Source organism: Mesocricetus auratus, unplaced genomic scaffold, assembly GCF_017639785.1.
Source record: "Mesocricetus auratus isolate SY011 unplaced genomic scaffold, BCM_Maur_2.0 Super-Scaffold_100009, whole genome shotgun sequence".
In the NCBI taxonomy this organism is placed as follows: Eukaryota; Metazoa; Chordata; class Mammalia; order Rodentia; family Cricetidae; genus Mesocricetus; species Mesocricetus auratus.
The window spans coordinates 55,008,768-55,031,686 of NW_024429193.1; the positions used below are offsets into that span (position 1 = coordinate 55,008,768).

The following is a 22,919-nucleotide window of genomic DNA, read 5'->3' on the forward strand; positions in this document are numbered from 1 at the left end:
AGGTAAGAAATCGGAGCCGTCTCTCTCACCATTCTTCCAAGCCTGAGCCAGAGGGACCACACCCCCCACCATCGCCATCGCCATCACCTCGGATCCTGTGGTGCTCTGCTGCGCTCTGTCCACCCAGGCCAGCAGCAGCGCTCTTATCTCATCCTGTGTAAACACCACAGTCCAGAAGGGCTCCTGAGGGAGCATCGAATTGACCTGAGTTCACCACCTTCCATTATTGCTTAGCTGGAGAGAAAACATCCCACGGCTCCTGGCAAGCCAGACAATGATTTTTTTAAGGGCTTTGAGAACCAGAAGGGTTTCCTGTGGCCACTTACAAGCTCAAATGGATTCACCACTTGATGACTGGAATGATCTTATACTTCTCCAGCTTGGCTACCCTGTGTGCTATGTCCCCCTGGGACACTCAGGGTCTAAGGCAGAAATGGCCATGTACATCGTGTGTGTGTGTGTGTGTGTGTGTGTGTGTGTGTGTGTGTGTGTGTGTGTGTGTGTCCCTGTGTGTATGTACCCAGCATACAGTAGAAAGAGCTCTGGATCTTCATTCTCTTTTTCTATAAACCAGAACACAAACAGGGCATGACGGTAAGCATTCATCATGGGTAAAGTTAGCACAAGTGACTTACATGCTACTAGGAACATCCATACAGATATAAGTATCACATTAGCATCACTGGAAGACCACCCTGGCAAGTGGCAGATGCATTTTAAACCTTTACATCTTTTAAAGGAATTTCAGATGTCGCTGGTAAAGCTGGGGGAAAGTGACTACTTCCTGGCCAGGATGAATCAGGACAGGAGGACATGATTGTGTGTGGAAGGTCACTCGTCTCCTCCCAGGAGTTGGCTTTCCACATCTCGAGCATCTCTTCTTACTGGTTCTCAAGAAGTCTATCTGAAATCCCCATCACAGGACTCCTTAATATGCAGGATGGCTGTATTTCAAAGCTTCATTGAGGCCCCTGCCCCATTCCATGACCTCGAGCTCTGTCTACTGTCCTGTGGGGAAACTGCTACAAGCATCCTTCAAACATTGTATCACAAGGGCTCTAGCAAAGCCGATGAATATGAAAACACCTCTGTCAACATGTCATATCACCAGATTAAACTGTTGAAGATGAGTCTGGGGAGGCAATTCCTAGCTACAGATCTTTACTTCATCAACTACTGAAAGCAAAATCCAAGAAAACCCACTACCTAATTTATAGTTGTGACACAGAATGCTCAGAAATTCCCTTTCTCTGGGTGTGCAGGTACACATTCATGTATCTGCATCAGGTGTGTTTGGAGGTCAGGGGCCAACATTGGAGATCGTCTTACTTAGATGCTTTTCTATTGCTGTGATAAGACACCATGACCAAGGCAGCCAGAGGTTTAGTGTCCATCAGCATCATGGTGGGGAATACGGCAGCAGGCAAGCAGGCATGTCATGTAGCTGAGCGTTCCCATCTCTGTCTGAAGGTGGGTTAAAGGAAGACCACGAATACCAGGATAAAGAATGACAGATATTTATTTAGGGAGCACTCACATAACGATGGTAAATAACCACTGGCATCTTCAGCCCCTGGAGGCGCAGTGTCTGCAATCCAGGATGCTGAGACCACAACCCAAGACAGAGCTGCTCCTCTTCCTTACAAGGGATCACTTTTGTACACTGAAGCCACACCCTAAAGCCATTACCTCAAGTCTATCGACAGAAAAAGATGCCACTACATCTATCCACAAGCACAAAGCAGAGGGAGCTACTGGGGAATGGCATTGTTTGCACAGCAAGCATTTTTTGAGCTGAGCCATTCCTCCAGCTCTGATTATTTTTTAATAAGGTGTATATGCTGAAGAAATCCCAGGTGAGACTTTGTGCATGAAGACTGCATGACTGTGAGGGCAAAGCCTCAGTAGTATGAAGTTGAGAATAAGCAAGAATTTCATTCCATACTCTTGAGCCCATTGGGAAAGAAAAGGAAGAAACCCAGGACAAAGGTCTACTCAAGGTTATGGTTTCTCATCACTCGGGGCAGAATACAAGCTATAGGGGAAGATGTGTCTGGAGAGTCAGAGAAACAGAGCTCACATCTGGACGGCATAGGCACCTGTTCTCTGCATTGGCCGGTTTCGTTTTATGAAGGATTCCTTGATTCACATGTTGAAAAAAAATTGCATGCCTGGCTCAAAGACCAGGGGTGACTGAGATGTAGTCCCCAATCTAAAGAAGCTTCAGGAGCCCCTAGAAGAGTATAGCCACACTGACTACTCCGCAGGGATGAGTGGAATCAGAGCCTGCAGGAACCAGCCCAGAGGGAACGCTCCAGAACAAGTTGCTAAGTGACATGTGAATATCTGGATAGTGGGAAATGTTAAGCCCGGATACACTTTGCAGGGTAGCCCCTCCTGGCCCACCACATACTGATGCCCCTTCACCCACCACAGCTTCTGTCTGCTACACCCTGTGTAACTCTGTGATGGGCTACACTCTTGGCAAGCAGGACCAAATAACCACTAAGAGTGCTCTTAGCCTTTACTCCCCCAGCTGAAATCAGCCCAGCATTGATCTTCCAGCATTGGTAACAATCCTGAGATTTTACACACCCTGCACCCTGCTGCTCCATGGACAGCCCTGAAACTAGGCAGGAAGCTCACTCAGCCTGTAGAATAACTGCTTTGTTCTGAGCCTTGAGTCTTCTTGTAATGAATCTGCGTTCTATGGGGATCCTCTCCATTTGAGGCTTCCTGTTGCCCTGCCTGAGAATTGGAGAGAGGAAGAGAAAGATGGGGTGTGGGGGTGGCAAAGACACAGACAGAGGCAGAAGCAGAGGATAAAGCAGTGACATTGACAGCAGCATCAGGAGTCTTGTCCAGAGGTGTGGCTGTGTCCAGCATCAGCTGCCTGGTGACTTAATGCAATTAAGATCCCAATGAGACACTGATTTTTCATAATCTTGGTGTCTGGGACTTGTCACTTTGAGGTTCCTGAAATGATAGTCTCATTCTAACTGCAAAATGGAACCAAGGTGGCGCCTTCGGAAGACATGATCTCACCAGGCCTGGGATGGCACTGGGTCAGGGGAGCGTGACAGAGGCCCCAGGGATGCCGAAGGGAGGGAGCAGTTGTGAGGGACCATGGCAACAAGGTATAGCAAGGGTGGAGCTTTGCTGAGACCTGGCTCTCAGTGGGCAGCCTAGGACAAGCCTAATGGAAAGCCTAGGACAAGTCGCTTCTACCTGAGTGAGCCTCAGTTTTTTCCTCTTTAAAATATGAGTGACAAAGCTGGCATAGACATGTGTGCCTGTTATTCCTGTGCTCCAGAGGCTGACTGACGCAGGAGGATCATGAGTCTGAGGCTAGCCTAAGCTACACAGTAAGGACTTGTCTCAAAAGTGTGGTGGGGGGTGTAGAATATTAGACATAAACACTCATGATTGCAAGGGGCATTTACTGACTTGTAGCTCAGAGAAATAAAAAAATCTAGACTGCAGACCACACACGAAGAAACTGATGCTGGGGTGGGAAGGCAGCTCATTGGTGAAGTGCTTGTGTAAGCCTGAGGAACTGAGTTTGATCCCCAGTACCTATGTGCATGGGGGTAGGGAGCCAGCTGTAATGGCCCTCAATTGCAATGGAGCACTGAACTCCTCCTCATCCTCTTGCCTCTACCTCTCAAGGTGCCTCTACCTGTTGAAATTACGGGCTCTTTTCAGGGTATTTTCAACCTTTCTTTCCTTTTTCAGGGTGGATTCTGCTCATCCCTTAAGATCTCTGGCTCACTGAAATGACAATTAACTAGTATTATAATAAGCAGTGTCTGCCAGTCAGCCCTGTGTCAGCCTCTGACAAGTATTAAGGTATTATCTTTCCTGTGGGGCAGGATCTTTACAGATGAGAAGGGGTCAGAGGGAACTCTCATCTTTTGAGTCAGAGGCAGGTGAGCTATGGACCAGACGCAGATCTTCTGGACAGGGCAAGAGGCTGGCTTACAGTGAGCCAGAGTGGCTTTGTAGGCCTAAAGGGCAGAATGCCACCATTCCTTCCTTCCTGCCCACTTCCTGGTCCCCTGGCCGGAGCAGCAGTAGAGGGAAACGAAGCTTCTGCTTCCAGTTCCCATCCCTTTGGTGATGCACAGCCAGCCGCAGGCCCTGGCAGAAGTGAGAGTTCCAGTGGCCGAGCACACTCCCTCCGTTCAGTGTTTAACCCTTATCTCACTTACTCTATTTGTCCTCTCTGAAACACGCCCCACCTGACAAGTGAGCCCAAGACAATGGAGACTGAAATCTCATGCTCCAGGTAGGACACTGGGAAAGGACTTGGCGCCTCCGGTTTGTACAGAGTTACTTGAGACTGCAGCCAGTGATGGTGGAGTAAATACTGCCCATGTAACCCCTACTACCGATGCCAACAGCCAGAGGCAACTCATATGGGCCAGTCTCTTCTCATCACCTTGAGATGAACCTAGGTCCTGCCTCCATGAGTTTAGGGAGAGGAAGGGGAGGATGAGGGAGAAGGAAAATCAACTGTTATCTCTGAGGAGGTTTGGGAGGAAGGAGTCAGGCTGAGCAGATCCCATAGATAAGGAGTCCCCTGGAAATGTTTCCAGGCTAATAGGACAGCCTTTTTCTCTGGAGGAGTCCCCTGGAAGCGTTTCCATGCTAATAGAGCTGCCTTTTTCCTCTAGAGGACTCTTTTCTGCCCCAGATTCCTGCTATTCCATGTGACTTTGTGGTAAGACTTTATGACACTGTTGACCTCTGGCCCAGACAATTGTTAGCCTGACACAGAAGGGATGCTTGTCTGTGCCTTTGCCCTCACCCTGTGTGGCATCTTGCTTGGTCCAGGCCTGGTGTGTACCCAAAGTGTAGTAGAATCCCAGGGGAGGAGAGATGGTCAGACAGCAAGTACACAAATGCCTGGTGTCCCTGCATAGATGGGACCAAGTCTAGGTTCTGGCCTTGAATTTCTGGATCTCAAGATGGACATAAGAATGAGTAAAAGCAGTTTGGGCATAAAACTAGAGAAAATTCCAGAGAGTAATAGTTTAATATAGCCAATACTAGAACTAGCAAGCTTGACCAAAGCCCCAGTCCTGATAGGCAAAACAAGAGACTTAAGCCAAGACTCGAGGCTGGGGTGGGGGGGTTCACATATAGACACCTACAGAAGAGAGGTTAGTTAGGCAGCTGGCACAGAGGGTGGGGGGGATGTGGACTAGACACATCTCTCTTGGGTGTGCTCCCAAGACCGTACTTCCTCCAGCCAGGCTCTGCCTACTCTCCACCACCTCCCAATAATGCCATCAAATTATGATCCCACTGGCATATTTGTCCGTTCATGAAGGCAGCCCCACCTGGGTGCTGGGAGCTGAATCCCTTCCTCTGCAAGAGCAGCAAGTGCTTTCACAAAGGAGCCCTCTCTCTAGCCCCTATAGGTGGACTTTTGATTAGTTCCCACTCTTTGCTCTGCACACATGACCCAGCACCACCAGAGAGGTTCCCACACGTGGGATTCCCATTTCAGAGAGCCAATGCTGTGGCTGAGTTAGTTGTTCACTTTCCTCAACCCAGGGTAGCAGCTCAGATGTCTCAATATCAGCCCGGGTCACCTGCTATTTCTTCATTAAATATACATGAAGTTGCTAGTGCCAAAGACCACTCCAAGAAGCATCCTTGGCAGGTTGGGACCCCCTCCTGTCTTTCCACTCCATCCAAGGGAACATGTGTCAGAGGCTTATACCAGGTAGCTCTGCGTTCTGACAGGTCTGATGAGAGTGTACTAACCATAAGATGTACAAGAGAAGGGTGGGGTGAAGTGGGTAGGTGTGCCATGGAGACTTCCACATGCCACAGGAGTGAGGGAAAGTGCCAGCAGAACTCAGGGATGGAATAAGGAGGCCTTAGCGCTTTCTGGAGATCATCTGACCCTTTCAATCATGATGTTCACATTCAAAAAGTCAGTTGGACAGCAGCTGCCCAAGACAACTTATTTATAGCACAAACTATAAATACGACCCCTTCAAGCCCTACCCTCACCCCCGTGGAACTTTAAGGCAAATATCTCAGAAGGAGGGCGAGCTGCCAGCTGATATTGTTCCCACAGCAGATGACTCGCAGCTGCCTGTCATCTGTGGCTCCCCCGCCCCCTGTGGGGCGCTGGAGCTGATGGCATAGGACGCAGCTGGGCAGGCCCCGTGGAACACCAGTGTTCTGTCACCTTATCTCTCTTAAGCACACAGCCCAACAATAGGACAGCCTGGGGAGCTCACTCTGCACATTCCTGAGAACATAAAGGAAATCCCAGGATCTGATACCACTTGCCTATGGAGAATGAATAGATGGTCCCACATTCCCAGCAACCCCACCCCCTCTGCACCCACAAAGGCTCTGAGAACACAAATCTGTGGGAGCCTCAAGTTCCCACTCTGCCACAGAAGCAAATATGTTGAACCCTTCAAAATGGCACTCTAATATTTGGTAGGTGGGGTTAAAAGAAAGCCGACTTCTAATGTTATAGGCCAGCGGTTCGCAACAAGTGGGCCGCGACCCCCACAGAGGTCACGTATCATAGATCAGATGTTTGCATTACAATTCATAACAGTAGCAAAATTACGGTTATGAAGTGGCAATGACATAACTTTATGGTTGGAGTCACCACAACATGAGGAACTGTATTAAAGGGTCACAGCATTAGGAAGGTTGAGAACCAGTGCTATGGACCATTAGACACTACTAGTCACTGAGTCCATTTGTCTGATTGACCCATTTAGGAAAGGTGATTTTTGTCTGTTTGTTTGCTTGCTTGTGAGGACAGGGTTTTGTAACATGAGAATTTCCCTTTTTTCTTCTGTTTAAAACTGTACCAAAATATTCTATCATCATGTCAATAAGTAAACTGTACTGATATACATAAAGTATGGCTTCTAATTTTGTTGTTTGTTTATTTTATTTTTGAGGCAGGATCTCATCATGCAGCCCTGAATGTCCTGTAACTCCTTAAGTAGAATAGACTGGTCTTGAACTCACAGAGATCTGCCTGATTTTGCCTCCCAAGTGCTGGGATTGAAGGCATGTGCCATCACACTTGGCAGGTTTTAATTTTAAAAGACACTACATGTGCATAACTTAAAAATCTAATCAAACAAATCAACACAAAAAATGGACCCTACTGCTTAGAAGATTTAGAGGGCAAATTTTGGGTCAACCCTGTTATGATCCTACAACTCAAGGGTAATGCTATTGTTTTAAATCGTTAGGATCAACTTTTCCTATTGCTGGGGAAGATAGCTTAAAAAATCTTAAAAAGGAAGAGTTTATTTCATTGTGAAGGTTACAGGATATCATAGTGGGGAAGATGTGGTGGCTGGTTCTTCCTTCCCTTCTAAACCCTGTCCCTCACATATCCTTTTGTACCAGCCCAAAGGGACTCAGTTCTCCCTGACATGAAAGAGACAGAGGGAACCATCACATTGTTCAGAAAATGGCCAAACGATGGTAGCTCCCCTGCCAAATGCCATTATGTCTACAGCTCAAGGAAAAGGTCCATGCTGGTGTTATTACATTAGCCACCTTTAGGCCATTGCAGGTGAGGGAATAGACACACACCCACACACCATGGAATATTGTTGTCTTTTAAAAACGATATCTAGACATAACCCATCATGGCAGGCAGGATGTGGAGGTGGGGACAGCTGCACCATGATGGTGGTGAGCCAGCAGAGTACCAGAGCTAGGGGCAGAGCAAAAACTTTCAAAGGCTACTTTGGTGACTAACCACACCCTATCTCCTAGAGGGGCACCTCATTACACTGCCACCAGTTGGGGGGATAAGTAACAGACATTCCAGATACCATAACCTGAGCAGAGAGCTAACTGTATAATATCGGGCTGCATCCAAAGGAGGCTGGAGAAATCAGGGGGATAAACATCCCTATTCCATCCAGCATAACAGGCTGTGCCATCCAGACTGCCCTGGGGGTTGTAGGGGTTCCAGCTAATGCCATCTCCCCATCAGTGTGTAGTCACGGGTAGACCAGCCACGCTGAGAGTTGCTGTATTGATCTCGGGAGATGGACTGCTGGATTTCTGTCTTTAGCACCTTGCCAAGAGTTCAACTGACTGGCTTACAAGCCACAGTGGCCACAGTCACTGAGAGCAAGTGTCACTTCACTTGCTGTCTGTTTCGATAGTATCTGGCTGGCATGTTCCTGATTCCCTATCACGGGGCTTTTCCATGTTTGTTTTTGTTTGTTTGTTTGTTTGTTTGTTTGTTTTTGAGAAAGAGCCTCCTTAGCCTACATTGGCCTTGAATTTACTATGTTCAAGGCTGGCCTTAAACTTCTGATCCTCCTGTTTCCTCCTCCCTAGTGCTAGGACTATAGGTGTGTATCTTCACCCCTGGTTGTTAAGAATTGGTGACTGAACCCAGGGCTTCCTGCATGCTAAGAAAGTAATCTACCAATTGAGCTACTTCCCCAACCCCGAATTTGGGATGCTTTATCTGCATTTGGCCTCTTTGATTTGGCAAGTCACCCAATTCTAGCTTTTTGGATTTAAAAGATCTTAGCACAACCTGTAAAATTCATTCCAGGCCCGTTTGATAAAGACTAGTTCTCCGATTCAATACCAGGCCCTAAAAAGCAGAAGGGAGTCCCTTCCACCTGAGCTGCCTGAGAGGCAACAGTCTCCCACCTGTGTTGTTTGAGAGGCAGTCTGGATGTTGCTCGTAGGGAACAGGGAGGCTGTCAGGCTCGCTGACCCATCACATAGAATGCTGGCTGTCAGTCACATCCAAGGACCTGAAGAATTGAGGTAGCCTGGAGTCTCTGCTGGGAACACCACACAGTATCCCTCCCACCTTTGCCATATCCTTCTCAGAAAAGAGGCTCCTTCCCCATCTAGTCCCCGAGGCCACTTCCAACCCTGATGGTGTCTTCGTCTACTTCACACTGGACACAGCTGCATTTCAGAGGAAACAGATCCAGCAACCTGTCCGCTCCCTTTGGGTGGTTGCCTGTTGGCCCAGAAGCTGTTGGATGTCTACCATGGGTGAAATTCAGCCAGGCACTCTGCAGGTGGCATGGTCGCTTTCCACACTGAGAAGCTAACTTGGTTTCTAAGTCCCAAACCAAGCCCATGACTGTAGCCTGTGTGAGAAAGAGAGAAATCAACACAGAACTGCTAAAAGTTCATAAAAGAATCCAATAACGTTTCCTGAGTTCTCTTTAAAGGTATCCATCCAAAGAGCCTACACCGTCACAACTGTGACTATGAACCAGCTGGCCGCCCATTGTCCACAGTCACAAACCCAAACACACACGTCTATAGATGATAAATTCATACATATAAATATATACAGGATATATATGACATATTTATATATATGCATGTATGTATGTATGCATGACAGAAACATGAAACTCAAGGACTTGGCACTACAATGCAGGTTCTGCTCTAAGCACTTGACAAGCATGAGCTCTGCTCTCCTAGCAACTCCAGCCACATCTGGCCACGTACATGAGGTAGACACTGCCATATTGATATTTTATACAGAACACTGGGTCACAGGGAAAGTAACTTCTCCAGTAGCATAGGCAGAATCAAACCCGGGAAACTTACCCCTAGCCACAATGCAGGGTCTGATCATTTACATTAGACTCTAATATGAGTCACTGGGCACCAACAGGAGCTTGGCAGGTGGTTGCAAGCCCAGATACAGGTGTGATTCCTTTGTTTTTCCAGGGAGGCAAGCCAGGAAATGGGTGCTCCAGACACTACAACTGTCTCACAATGAAAAGAACTGTCCTAACCCTCCCTAGGATGTCCCCCTTCCTACCTCCCGACACAGCCGAGGAGCCAGTCCAATGCTTCTCCCAAGCCTCCCATATCCCCAGGCAACCCAGACATCTGCTCTACCAGCAGCAGGTTTAAGTCCAACCTCTGTACTTGGCCTCAGATTGCCTCAATGCCCTGGCCTCCAGTAACCCCTGCTTTCTGTCTCCAGTGTTATTGCTGGTATTTTCACTGCAGATGGGGATTCTGCAGACATTTTCAGTGTGGGGGGGGGAGCATTTAACTTGCTGAGAGTCAACACTGGCAGCATTAAGGACAATAAGCCAAGGAATCTTTCAAAGCCAGAGGTGACTAGTGGGCTAGTTTGGCACAAAAGTCCCTTTGTCATTCTCACCAAGGTGAACACAAGTACTGATGGGCTAGCAGCCAATTTAGTTAAATATCTGCTTTAAAAGCTGAACACTTCAAACACTTGCCGGCTGCAACAGGATAGAACTGGGAGCTCTGACTGAACAGGCAGAGCAGATGAAGTATTTACACACCTCAGCAGAAATAAATGCATGGATTTTCATTTTGGTAGAGAAAACGCACATACGGCACCCACGCACCCTGTGAATGCTCACTGCCTCTGAGCTGGAGAGCGCTTGAGCCCTGAATGCAAGAAGAAAGCTTTGTAAGGGAAAAGGAAAGCGGCACCTGCTGGTGTGCCCGGCAGCTCCAATGGAATAGGGAGATCCGCCACGAGTGGGGTTCCAGGAAGAGTGCTGATGATAAGGTCGGGACGATGAGTTGTCTTTTTAAGGTATTTCCACTCCAAATATTACATAGGACATGCTCACATTAACACTTTGTCTTTTTATCTGAAATTTAGATATATCTGGGCATGTTGGGGTTTTAGTTGCTAAACACAGTGACATTGAATCCAAGATGGGTAAGAAACCCCCCATCTCTGCCCCCAGGACCTCAGGAGCAGAGAAGCGAGCAGCAGAAGAGAATTGTAGTCAGAGCTGAGACTGGAGCTCAGTTGGGGGTGGGGGACTTGCCCAGCGTGCCTGAGACTGTAGGTTTGACCCCCCAGGCACACACCTATAGTCAGCCCTCAGGAGGTGAGAAGAGGAAGGCTCGGGATCATACAACGATACATAGGGAGCTGGGGGCCAGCCTGGGATCTGTGAGTCCAGGTCACAAAAACCAGAATGCTCTCCTGCGGAGGCTCAGGTATGAAGGGAAGTTGGATGGAAATTCAAGCCTGTGCTTTTTTTTTAACTGCACAGGGTGTGGCAGAACTGGTTGGGAGGGTTATCAGTGACGTCATAAAGCACAGGGTTGTCAGCCTCTGGCTGTGTGCTACAGGCAGGGTAGCCATTATTGGCTTGGAGAACGCCCATAGGGAACAAGGGACACACAGCAGGCTCTTTGAATTCTGCTCTGCAAACGGAAGAGAGCCGGTAGGTCATAGTAGTCACCACCCATGAGGACCTATACTATGCGCCAAGCACTTTACAACAAAGTCAAAGAGAGCCGGTAGGTCATAGTAGTCATCACTCATGAGGACCAATACTATGTGCCAAGCACTTTACAACAAAGTCAAAGAGAGCTGGTAGGTCATAGTAGTCACCACCCATGAACCTATACTATGTGTCAAGCACTTTACAACAAAGTCACATAGCCTCACAATAGCCCTTCAAAACAGACTTGATTAGTGTCTTCTCCTGGATACAGAAACTGAAGAAGGTCAGAGGTTAACTTGTTTACCTAACATGATTCTCAGAGCTGGGTCCAAATTCCATGTCCTTCTCAGGTCCTTCTATCCCGGTCATCTGATTCTAGGCAGGTAGAATCTTGCCAGAGCTGCAGATGATCCCATTTGCCACAGGACTGGCCTCTGCTTAGCCTCCTCTTGCAGTAAAGCCTCTTTTATGATTACTGGGAGATCTTTCTCTTCTTGTAGGAACACATCTGTGGACATGATGAAGTCAATAGAAAATATTTCTTTTTCAGAAACTCACCTTGTCAGCCCGGGGATATCTAGTTTTGCGTAAAACAGCAGATCACTGGGAAATCCTTAAAGAAATATAATACATAATCCCTTTAGAGAACAGGGCAAAGAGGTAAGGTGAGACTGAGGATGCTTTAGGGAGTGCTTGCTGTCCCAACCATCTCAGCAGCAGCAGCATTTTTCTCAACTGAACTAGAAAAGCCCTGTTGTTTTTTCCCATTTGGGCTTGACTGGTGAGAACAAAACAGAACAGAAGCAGGAAGGCTGCCAAGCCGCTGCAGGAAGCTGCTGTGAAGGCAGCACTTAGAAAAAACTAAGGTCAGGCTATGTCCCCAAATCTATATGTTAACAAACGCATCCCCAATCCAGGGCTGGCAGAGTGTGGGCGTCCCATGCAAGACGCCCTAGAATCACTCCCCAGTGATGACAAGGAAACGCACCAGCCAACAAACAAAAACAACCCCATATCTGAACCACCAAAACATCTCACTCAATCTGCAAATTCATGTTTTAAGAATACTCCTTGACTTTCAAGAAAAATTTTATGGATTAAAAACAAACAACTCTAGACAATAGTTCTCAACCTGGATAGGGAACCATTTGAGGGCCAAAGGATCCTATCCTTTCACAGGGGTCACATGTCAAATGTCCTGCATATCAGGTATTTACATTATGATTCATAACTGTAGCAAGACGACACCTAGGAAGTAGCAATGACAATAATTTTATGGTTGGGGGTCACAGGAACTGTATTAAAGAGTCATAGTATTAGGAAGGTTGACAGCTACTGCTGTAGTGGCTTAAACGGTCTTTAACTCCAGTTCTAGTGGATCCATGGGGAGAGGAATAATTTGGGAGACGATCAGGCTTAGATTCAATCATGAGGCCAGGGTCTGTGTTGATGTCTTGGTTTTCTCTACCACATGACAACTTTTGTCACAGCTCAGAAGGAGGGCCCTGGTCAGATTCCAGCAGACATCAACACTTGAGCTTGGACTTCCTGTCCTCTGGAATCAGTAGTCCAACTTCTACTCCTTATAAATTACCTGGGCAGTGAGAGTTGGTGACAGCAAACACAATTGATTGAGGGATAGAAGTTGTCTCCCTTTAGAGTGGCCACAGGGATCCTAGCTAGAATTTTAAAAAAAGTCCCTTCTTTGAAAGAAACCATGATATGGGGGAAATATCACCCAAGGTTACTTTTTACAGAATTGAAGGCAATGGGGAGACTTGGTGAAAGACACAAAGGCAAGTGTCATGAAATCATGGCTGCTATTGTGTTATTTTGTTTTGAGACAGGATCTCACTATGCAGCCCTGGTTGGCATGGAACTTACTATGTAGACCAGGCTAGTCTTGAACTCAGAGATCCAGCTGCCTCTACTTACTGAGTGTCGCGGTGGTACCTGTATTGGGAATTAAAGACATAAAGTCATATCTGGCATGGCAGCGCACACCAGGGAGATCAAAAATTTGAGGCCAACCTGGGCTTCCTTTGAGGTTCTGGCTAGTCTGGGCTACAGAGTAAGATCCTGTCTAAAATAAATAAGATTCTGAAATATAAATCCAAACTAAGCATATTTTTTAAAAAAAGAAGCCCATTATATATTTTCCCAAGTGACAAAGTTACTTGTGTAAAATACTAAAATAAGAAGAACTAGGCACGTATTTTCTGTTTGTACATTCCTAGTAAGACTTTAGTTCCTTATTATTATTTTTTTTTTTTTTGAGATAGGATTTCTCTGTATAGCTTTGAGCCTGTCCTGGAACTTGCTCTGTAGACCAGGCTGGTCTCGAACTCACAGAGATCCGCCTGTCTCTGCCTCCCAAGTGCTGGGATTAAAGGTGTGCACCACTACCTCCTGGCTCCAATTTTTTTTTAATGGATAAAAAACTACCTAGAGGCTGGAGAGATGGCTCAGCACTTAAGAGCACTTGCTGCTCTTGCCGAGGACCCAGGTTCAATTCTAACACCTACATGGTAGCTCACAACTTGTCTATAACTCCTGTTCCAGGAATCCTAGTGTCCTCTTCTGATTCCATGGGCACCACACATGAACGTAGTACACAGACACTCTCCAAAACAAGTCCTTTTCATACACACAAAATAAAAATAAATAATCCTACCTAGACCCTTTAACCACTCCCATTGTTTGTTTGTGATAAAGTACATAAAACGTAACATGTGCCATCTTAGCCATGTTACTGTGCAGGGCCGAGGTCTTACATCCATGGACACCGTGGGATCCTCACCAGCACTGGCAGCAGTAATTGCAGAGAACACAAAGGGGCATGTTTATCCGCTATCTCTGACAATGCCAGTTCCTTGGGGAGGCAGACTGGGCTGCTCCCACGGCTCAACTGCACACTGGTGGTGTTCTTTATTTTGTTTCACTCTCTCTGTAAGTGGCACGCTCCCTCAGTGAAGCCATCCCAGCCCTTACACGAAGAAAGTCACATTGGCTGGTCGCACACCCATTCTTCCCAATGGCCTCTCCTCTTTCATGCCGCCTGTTCTCAGGTCCCTGGTGAATTGGCAAACTTCCTGGGAATCCCTTCCCCTGACACAAGGCCAAGGAGGTGCTGACTGCGGACTCTGGGATCTGCAGACACTTGTTTTATTCCCCAGCTTATGTGTCAGTGTCAGCTGCAGAGCTGTTTACATGTCTGTGCCCCCCAGAGGCTTGTTTGCACAGGGCTCTTACCTAAGCAGAGATGGTTAGGAGCCCAAAGGCCTCTAGAGCCCTTACAGACCTCCCCAGCAAGGGTATAATTAGGGAGTGAGGACAGCTGCTTGAGTAGTTTTCTAGCATCCAAAAAACAAGCCTCCTGTCTTACTACAGAGCCTCTCCCTTGCTGATCACTGGAGTCTCAAGCCTGAGGTCTCCATTGGGGTGAGTGCCTCTGGTTTTTGTGCCGAAGGCATGGTCTAGAGTACCCCATTAACCATGGTCTCAGTCCAAACCCAAAAAGGCATGCATGCATGTACTATGAAGCCTGGGTCTACCAGAACCTTCTTTTTCTTATCCTGGTATGTGAAGAAAGCTGAGTCTCCTTCATGTCCACACTGGTTTTACAGGAATGCCAGAGCCTTAACTGGACCCAAGGCTGCTCTTTTGTTTTTGTTTTGTTTTGTTTGAGACAGGCTCTTATACAGCTCAGGTTGGCCTGGAAATTGTAGTCCTCCTGCTTCAGCTTTCCAAGTGCTGGGACAGCAGGTGTGCACCTCCACGTCAAGCTGTTTTTGTTTTTATGTTGCATAATCTGATATCTAGTTCATGATTCCAGAAAACAGTCTAGCACAGAGTATTCCTTGGGGTGGAGGCAGGCATGTGTAATGTTCATAAGCAAAATTTAATACATAACACTGAAATGTTCTTTATACATGGCAATTGTAGTGGCAGGGGTGAAGATGGTCACGGAACAGTAGTGATGGGGTGCTACTAACGCCTGTGATGATGGCATCAGTGATGGAGTGTTACTAACGCCTGTGATGATGGTGTCGTGTCAGAGATGGTGGGATGCTCTTGGTAGGGAGGAAAAGATGGTGATGAAGAGGGATTGTGACGAGAGGGACATGCTGCCATTATCAGCTTGAAAGATTCCCCCAAATAGTCTCTGCTTCCACTGACTCCCCACGAACAGACCGTAGAAGCATTGGAAACCCGTGGTTTTGTAGATAATGGTGGGGTCTGAAGTGAGAAAATTCAGGGACTTCTCATAGAGCTTTCTGGTATCATACCTATACAGGTTTGTACCTGTTGTTTTTAGCTCTTTACATACAGGAGGAAAAAATTCACAACAAAATAACAATAACAAAACCAACACAAAGAGAATTGTGTGTCCTTGCTGTATCAGAACCAAAGAGGAGAAAAGTCACGTGGGTGAGAGATCAAGTTTCAGGCCTCTATTTCCGGGTAACCTGGACTCCCGGAGCCTGTTTCTCCTCAGACGGGAATACTACCTTGACTTAAGCAGCCACAGCGTGTGAGAGAGACAGGGTTTGGCATGCCACCGTTTTGAAGGAACACCAGCTTCTTGGGAACATGCACCACACCCAGCATAAGGTTCATAATGAGACCACGCTGCCTGGGGCAGTTTCAAATATTCATGTCTCCAGTGCTCATTGCTTGCCCTGAGTGCTTTTCATGAGCCCCAGGATTACTTATTAAGAACACATTTTTTTGCAGGCTGGAGAGATGGCTCAGTGGTTAGGGGGAACATACTGTTGCTGCAAGAGAACAGAGTTCGATTTCCAACACCCACATAAGACAGCTCACAATTCTCACAATTTCCTGAAACTCCAGCTTCAGGGAAGCTGACTCCTCTTTGATAAACACACACACACACACACACACACACACACACACACACACACACACACACACCCCACATAGAGATAAAGAGGGGGTAACATTTTCCTCATTACAGTATCAGTTAAGTGTTTGAAAAGAGTAGGAAACATCCATGTGGGCTATTTAAATCTACCCTATAATTATTTCATTGTTGCTGGTCACAGTTGACTAATACAGCTCTTCATTTCTCAGTTTTATTTGTGTCTTAGTTACTTTTTCTATTACTGGAACAAGACGTCATGACCAAAGAAACTGACTTTTTTTAAAAAGAGTTTAATTGGGTTTATAGTTCCTGAGGGTTAGAGTCTGTGGCAGTGGACTGTAAGAATGGTAGCAGACAGCTAGAGCAAAAGCTCACAGCTCACACCCTAATCCCAGAGCAGGAAGCAGAGAGAGCTAACTGGGAATACTGTGGGCTTTTGAAACCCCAAAGCCTGCCTGCCCCAGTGACACACCTCCTCCAATGAGGACACACCTCCCAATCATTCTCCAGCAGTTCCACCAATTGGGGACTCAGCATTTGAACATACGAGCCTGTGGGAGTCATCTTCATTCAAACCATCATATTTTGCAATGCTAAATATCACATTTTTCATGTTATAAAGTATAATGATCAATCAATCTCATGGGTTCATCCTCCAAGTAACGACTTTCCGTAGGGACTTGGTTGGCCCCAGAAAAGAGAGAGGTCTCTCATTACTTACGTGAAACCTAGGCCATGAGTCTAGCTCTCCCAATCTATGGATTATAATTAATTAGAGTTTTATAGGGCTGGTAGATGGCCTTGTAGGTAAAGGCACTTGCTGTCAAGAGTGATGACTTAGGTTTGAACTCTAGACCCAAGAGTGGAAGGAGAGAATTGGCTCCTGCAACTGGTCCTCTGATCACCATGTGTACAACATGGCATACTCATGCCCCATCCCACCACATATGCAATAAATATGCCAGGAGGCTGGGGAACTGCAAAGGGTGGAGTTTAGCTGGTAGAGATGTGAGTCTCCAGTGTGGGTCTAGGAAGTCTGGTCCCTCCGTGCTTCCTGATCTACCAGAGTGTGAATAGCCTGCACCCATACTCATCTCATCACGAGTCAGGCTGCTTCCCTACACTTTATCCACCACGATAGACTGAGATTCTCTGAAAAATTAAACCTTTCTTTAAGTTGCTTCTGTCAAGTATGGGGCCACAGTGACAGGAGAGTTATAAGTGCATGTGTGTATTATGTATAAATCCAACATTTTTTTATCCATCCATTTGTTAATAGGAACCTTGTTTAATATCTTGGCTGCTGTGGATGGTGGAGCAATAAATATGGAAAAACAAAAAGACTTTTTGCTATGATGAGTGCATTTCCTTTGAATATATCTCCAATAGGGGTTGCTGGGTTATTTTTATATTTTTTCCATAAGCCTCCATACTGGTCTCTATAAGTGATTACATTAATTTACATTACCATCAGTCATGTACAAGAGCCCTCTTTCCTGTCTTCTTGCCTGAATTGGTTATGTATTGCCTGTGTGATAGCTATTCTGACAGGTGAGATGCTGCCTCACTGTGGCTTTGATTTGCTGAAATCAAATACTAGCATTTGCAACAAAATGGATAGTACCAGAGGACGTTGTGTTAAGTGAAATGAGTTCAAAGGACAGATGCTATTGTTCTCATCCATGCCTGGAATCTATAAAGGTCCATCTCCTAAGGAAGAGCATAGAATGCAGTCACTGAAGGCTAAGAAGAGAGGAGAAGGGGATGTTGGGTTGTGGGTACCAAAATGCAGACCGACTGGAAGAATTTGTTCTAGTGGTCTATGGCAAGTTTGGGTGACTGTAACTGGAAAATTAGTATACATTTCAAAGCACGGAGAAATGTGTTTGAGATTTCCAAACACAAAGCAATGGTGAACGTTCAAGAACATGGAAATGCTAATCACCCAGAACTGCTCTTTTCCTATTGTGTTCATCAAATTATCACACTGAATATAATTTGTTATCTGTCAACTAAAAGTAAAATGTCCATGTCTTCATCGGGCTTTGGTTATATCTAAAGCCCACAAATAGATAATATTAAAGGAATATAAAAATGTAAAGGGAACCAATCTAGATTCTAAGTGACTTGCAAGTCCTTGGCCTTGCTGTTTTCACCCCCACTTATTTATTATTCATTCCTGAATAAATATTTCATTGAGCACTTACCATGAACCACTTCGTGCAGAGCCTTGGGGCACAACAGTGGACAAGACAGACTCAACCCTACATCAGAAGTTTGGAGTCTTGTAGATACAAACAAGACCCTGGAGATTATAGTCACGTGATAAATGCTGTAGGAGGGAAAGGCAGGCTACTAGACACACACTCCCCATGGGTGTCTAGTCAGCCAGGACTGAGATGTCCTTACCAGGGAGCTCTACTTGTATCTAAGGCCCATTGTTGTTGCATGCGCTGTGAATTTATTCAGAAAGCCTTAGGAGATGCTGAGGGCATGGCCCTATTAGCTTTGGCACACAGGCCTTAGGGAGCCATTGCTTAACACATACACTTGCCCTGCATGAAGAATCTTCCTTCATCCCTCAGCTGAACCCAGCACCCTTGCATCACCCCAGCTTTCACCGAGTTGATGGCCCATTAGACACTCTACTTTGGTGGCTGCTACACCCTGGTAATCCCCTAACATCCTACCTACACTTTTGCTCAAATATGTCCCTCATCAGGTTTGGAACACTTCCAGGTTAGGACCTGTTTAATTGACCTGTTCTATCTGCACCAAGCAAACGCCTGTAATATCATAAGAGCAGGGTAAATGTTTATTAATTGCACACATGAGTGAGTGCCCAACCTTCAATATCTGACTGAAAAGTGGGACACTGAATATCTATGTATACACACACACACACACACACACACACACACACACACACACACACCAGGCCAACACCCCTCCTCCAGCACTTTCATTCCTGTGGGGTGTGCATTGTGTGCACATTGTGTGAAAAGGGAGCATGCACTCATGTTGTCTTTATTTATCTTCCTGTACAAAGAAAACGCCCCAGAGTTACTAATGGTATCTCTTCCATCCCTAATGAAGAGCAAGGCATTTAGGGTTCACCACAGGTTGGGGATCCAAAACTATGAATTTCATAGGAAAGTTACCATTAAAAAGCTGTTCCAGAGGCTGGAGAGATGACTCAGCAGTTAAGAGCATTTATGGATCGTGCAGAAGACTAGGGTTCAGTTCCAAGCAACTGTGTGAGGTGTCTCACAAACACCTGTAACTCCAGCTCCAGGGGTTTCAGTGCCCTCATCTGGACGCCTGTACTCATACATACAAACACTCTCACATAGACACACAAATACACATAATTTTAAAATAGTGAAAATAAGTCTTAAAAAAAGCAAAAACAAAAAACAAACAGCAACAACAGCAGCAAAAAAAGGGTATGATAATGAAGTGACACAGCCTCTAATTCAGGCCATTTGTGATGCAGCAACAGGTAGATCTCTGTGAGTTCGAGACCAGACTGATCTAAACAGATAGTTTCAGACCAGCCAGAGCTACATAGTGAGACCCTGTCTCAAAGAAAATAAGAAGTCAAGCCCAAAACAGTCTCTCAGTTGCCAAGCTAACACCCAGCAGGGATAGGGTGAGGCTAAGGTGAGGGCACCCGGCCAAACAAATGGGTATCAGATGTTGACTTTATGTATGCTTTTGTTCATTAAAAAATATATGTATGGGTGTTTTGCCTACATGTATGCCTGAGCACCACATGTATTCTGGTGCTGGCAGAGGTCAGAAAACAGTGTCAGATCCTCTGGAACTGGAGTTACAGATGGTTGTGAGTTGCCTCATCGGTGCTGGGAATTGAACCCAGGTCCTCTGTAAGAGCAGCACATGAATTAGCCATAGCTGCAGGGGTCTCTACTGGACCTCTTCCCTTCCTAGTGTGGCTGTCCTTTCCCTTCAGCAGCTGAACCTTCTGCACCCCACTCCCTGGGCTTTTTATGCTGGCACACGTCTCACCTGACTTTGCATTCTGGGTAGTGTGGGCTGTTTCAACCTCCATGCCCTTCCACCCATGACTACTTTATAGCGGGAGAAACTTTTCAGTGCCTGCCATGAAGTCCTGTAACCTGGACAGGAAAGGACAGACCCCCTGACTGTCATCCTGTGGAAAACACATTTTAATCCTCTACAGATCTCTCCTGCCTCCTTCCTTCAAGTGTCAACCTCCCAAATAGGTTCCAGAACCAGAATATGGGGTGTTTGCCTGGATGAATGTGGAGGTCACATCCACCAGGGTCTATGTCCATAATCTAATCTAATCCATGACTTTTTGTTTTGATTTGGTCCAGGGTTTGCCTTAAAATTTATAATGCATTCATTTATTTTTTATGTGTATGTGTAAGAGCCCGCGTGAGTTCATGTATACCATGTACGTGGAGGAGCCTGCAAAGGCCAGAAGAGGTTGTTAGGGTCCTGGGAGCAGCAGCACCCTCACCCTTCTAGCCTTCTTTCTCAACCCCCCACCCTTACCCCTTAAGAGACTGGGTCTGATTGTGCTACTCAAACTGGCCTCAGATTCCAGCCTGTTTCCAATCACAATTACATAATTTCCACACTGTTCACATATGACAGGTAGAGAAATTGGTGAATTGTCACACTGGCTAACTGGATAACCAATTGGGGACAAAACTGAGATTAGATCTGAGGTTTGACCCCCAGGTCTGTGTCCATGCCATTATGTCCACTCTACCCACTGCTGTAAAGAAACCGGATGTGGGCCACATTAATGCTTTAAAATACAAAATTGTAGGCTTTTCCTACACGACACAGGCAACAACTCACTCCCACTTTCCCCCTCCAATCTGAATTTACTCCAGTACTTTTCTCCCTCTCATGTCGGGGAGGTTTTCATAAATTCCCATTCCTGATGATACAGTTAATAGTGGACCATACAGGCACACTCCCTCAGGCCACCTGCTGATGGCTACGAGTGTCTGTAATCCCAGTACCAAGGAGGCTGAGGGAGGAGTATGGTAAATTCAAGGTCTGTTGAGGCTACAAATTGAGCTCAAGGCCAGCGCGCACATGCACGTGCGCACACATACAGATACACACACACACACACACACACACACACACACACACACACACACACACAGTGTCCATGTGTGTGTGTGTATATATTACATTTCTCAGCCGAATGTCCTCTGAAGCTACAGATACTACTTTCCCAGCCTGGCTGGTAGCACTTGTGGTTCCTGAGCTTGTGGAGGGCAAAGTCCCGTGGAGAGGCCATTGTTTCCCTTGTCTTTGCTGATAGCATGAGATCAGCTATAGGACATGGCAGGTCTCCAAGACCAAGCAACAGGGGCAAGCAAGCACTGGGTATCGGGAAGCAGTAAACTGTAGGAGGCATTTGTAACAACAGAAGCCCTGCCTTTTCTGGGAAAGGCATTGAGTATTGGATGCTTGAGTGCCTGATGGGTTTTGAGGCCCCTGTAAGTGTCTGTGGATGGGCGCCAGGAGCAAACAAAGTATTGCAGCCACAAAGTACTCGATCCAGATCAAGCTCTCTGCCGAGAATGCCTGGACCAGCCTGATGACGGCCACCTGGGAGGCCCCGGGGACATCCAGTCTCATGCTGCCCAGGAGGCCACACTTACTCTACACCTTGATGTCAAACATGTATACAGCTGCCAAATCCTCGTCAATCACTAGTGGTGTAGGGGTTGCTCTGCTCCTGGGCTGCAGACATGGACAGTGATGTCAGGGGAAGATCAGACATCTGCTAAGAGATTGGGCAAACTCAAAACTGTTATCTGCTTCCAAAGACTTCTTTAAAAATTTTTTTTGCTTAGTATTGTTTGTTTGTTTTGAGACAGGGTTTCTCTGTGTAGCCATGGTTGTCTTGGAACTCACTCTGTAGACCAGGCTGGCCTTGAACTCAGAGATTTACCTGCCTCTGCCTCTGCCTCTGCCTCTGCCTCTGCCTCTGCCTCTGCCTCTGCCTCTGCCTCTGCCTCTGCCTCTGCCTCTGCCTCTGCCTCTGCCTCTGCCTCTGCCTCTGCCTCTGCCTCTGCCTCTGCCTCTGCCCCTGCCCCTGCCCCTGCCCCTGCCTCTGCCTCTGCCTCTGCCCCTGCCCCTGCCCCTGCCCCTGCCCCTGCCTCTGCCTCCTGAGTGCTGGGATTGAAGGCGTGTGCCACCACCACCTCTTCTTAACTACCTCTCTATTGACGTCAAAGCAGTTGGGCACCACTTATACCAGACGTCCTTAATTAGGAGGACTCTGCCATGATTCAGTCATTCCAGGTTCAGCAATATTAAGTTTGCCAAGCTTTTGCTAGGCCCTAGGACTTCACCAACAAAAAACCCACAGAATATACCCTATTGGAAGTTGGAAAAAAAGCGGGTGAGCACCAGGACTTATCACTTTCAGTTGGGCACATTGTGCTCCACACCAAAGTTCTTGGCCAATGGGACAACTGCGCTCTAAACCCCAGCCTGTAATCAACTGCACCATGTGCCTATAGAGTTGTACGGTACAGAAGTAAACTAAAATTTCTCCAGAAGTGGCACATAGGATATACAGTGATACCCACATCCTCTAATTTTGCATGACAGTGACAAAGTAGCCCCTGAAAATAACCTGCAGTGCCCAAGGAACATAAGTCTATACTGTGCAGATTGTGGAATCGACCTCAAATATAAAATGGCATAATCTGGTCTTTGGCTCTGGTTATAGCCTCTTCAGGGAACTCCTAGTCAGTTAATCATGGTTTAAAAGCTAA

At 46.6% G+C, this 22,919-nt stretch overlaps 1 long non-coding RNA gene across 1 annotated transcript in view; it reads right to left on the reverse strand.

Moving 5' to 3' along the window:
• Positions 1–1,501: 1,501 nt before the first annotated feature.
• LOC121142375 overlaps positions 1,502–22,919 on the reverse strand; it is a 34,912-nt gene continuing 13,494 nt past the window's right edge. The window contains exons 2-3 of the long non-coding RNA XR_005879382.1: positions 11,539–11,742; positions 1,502–9,137 (exon numbers count right to left, since the gene is read on the reverse strand). This is a non-coding gene — a long non-coding RNA (uncharacterized LOC121142375). The remainder of the gene's footprint in view (positions 9,138–11,538; positions 11,743–22,919) is intronic.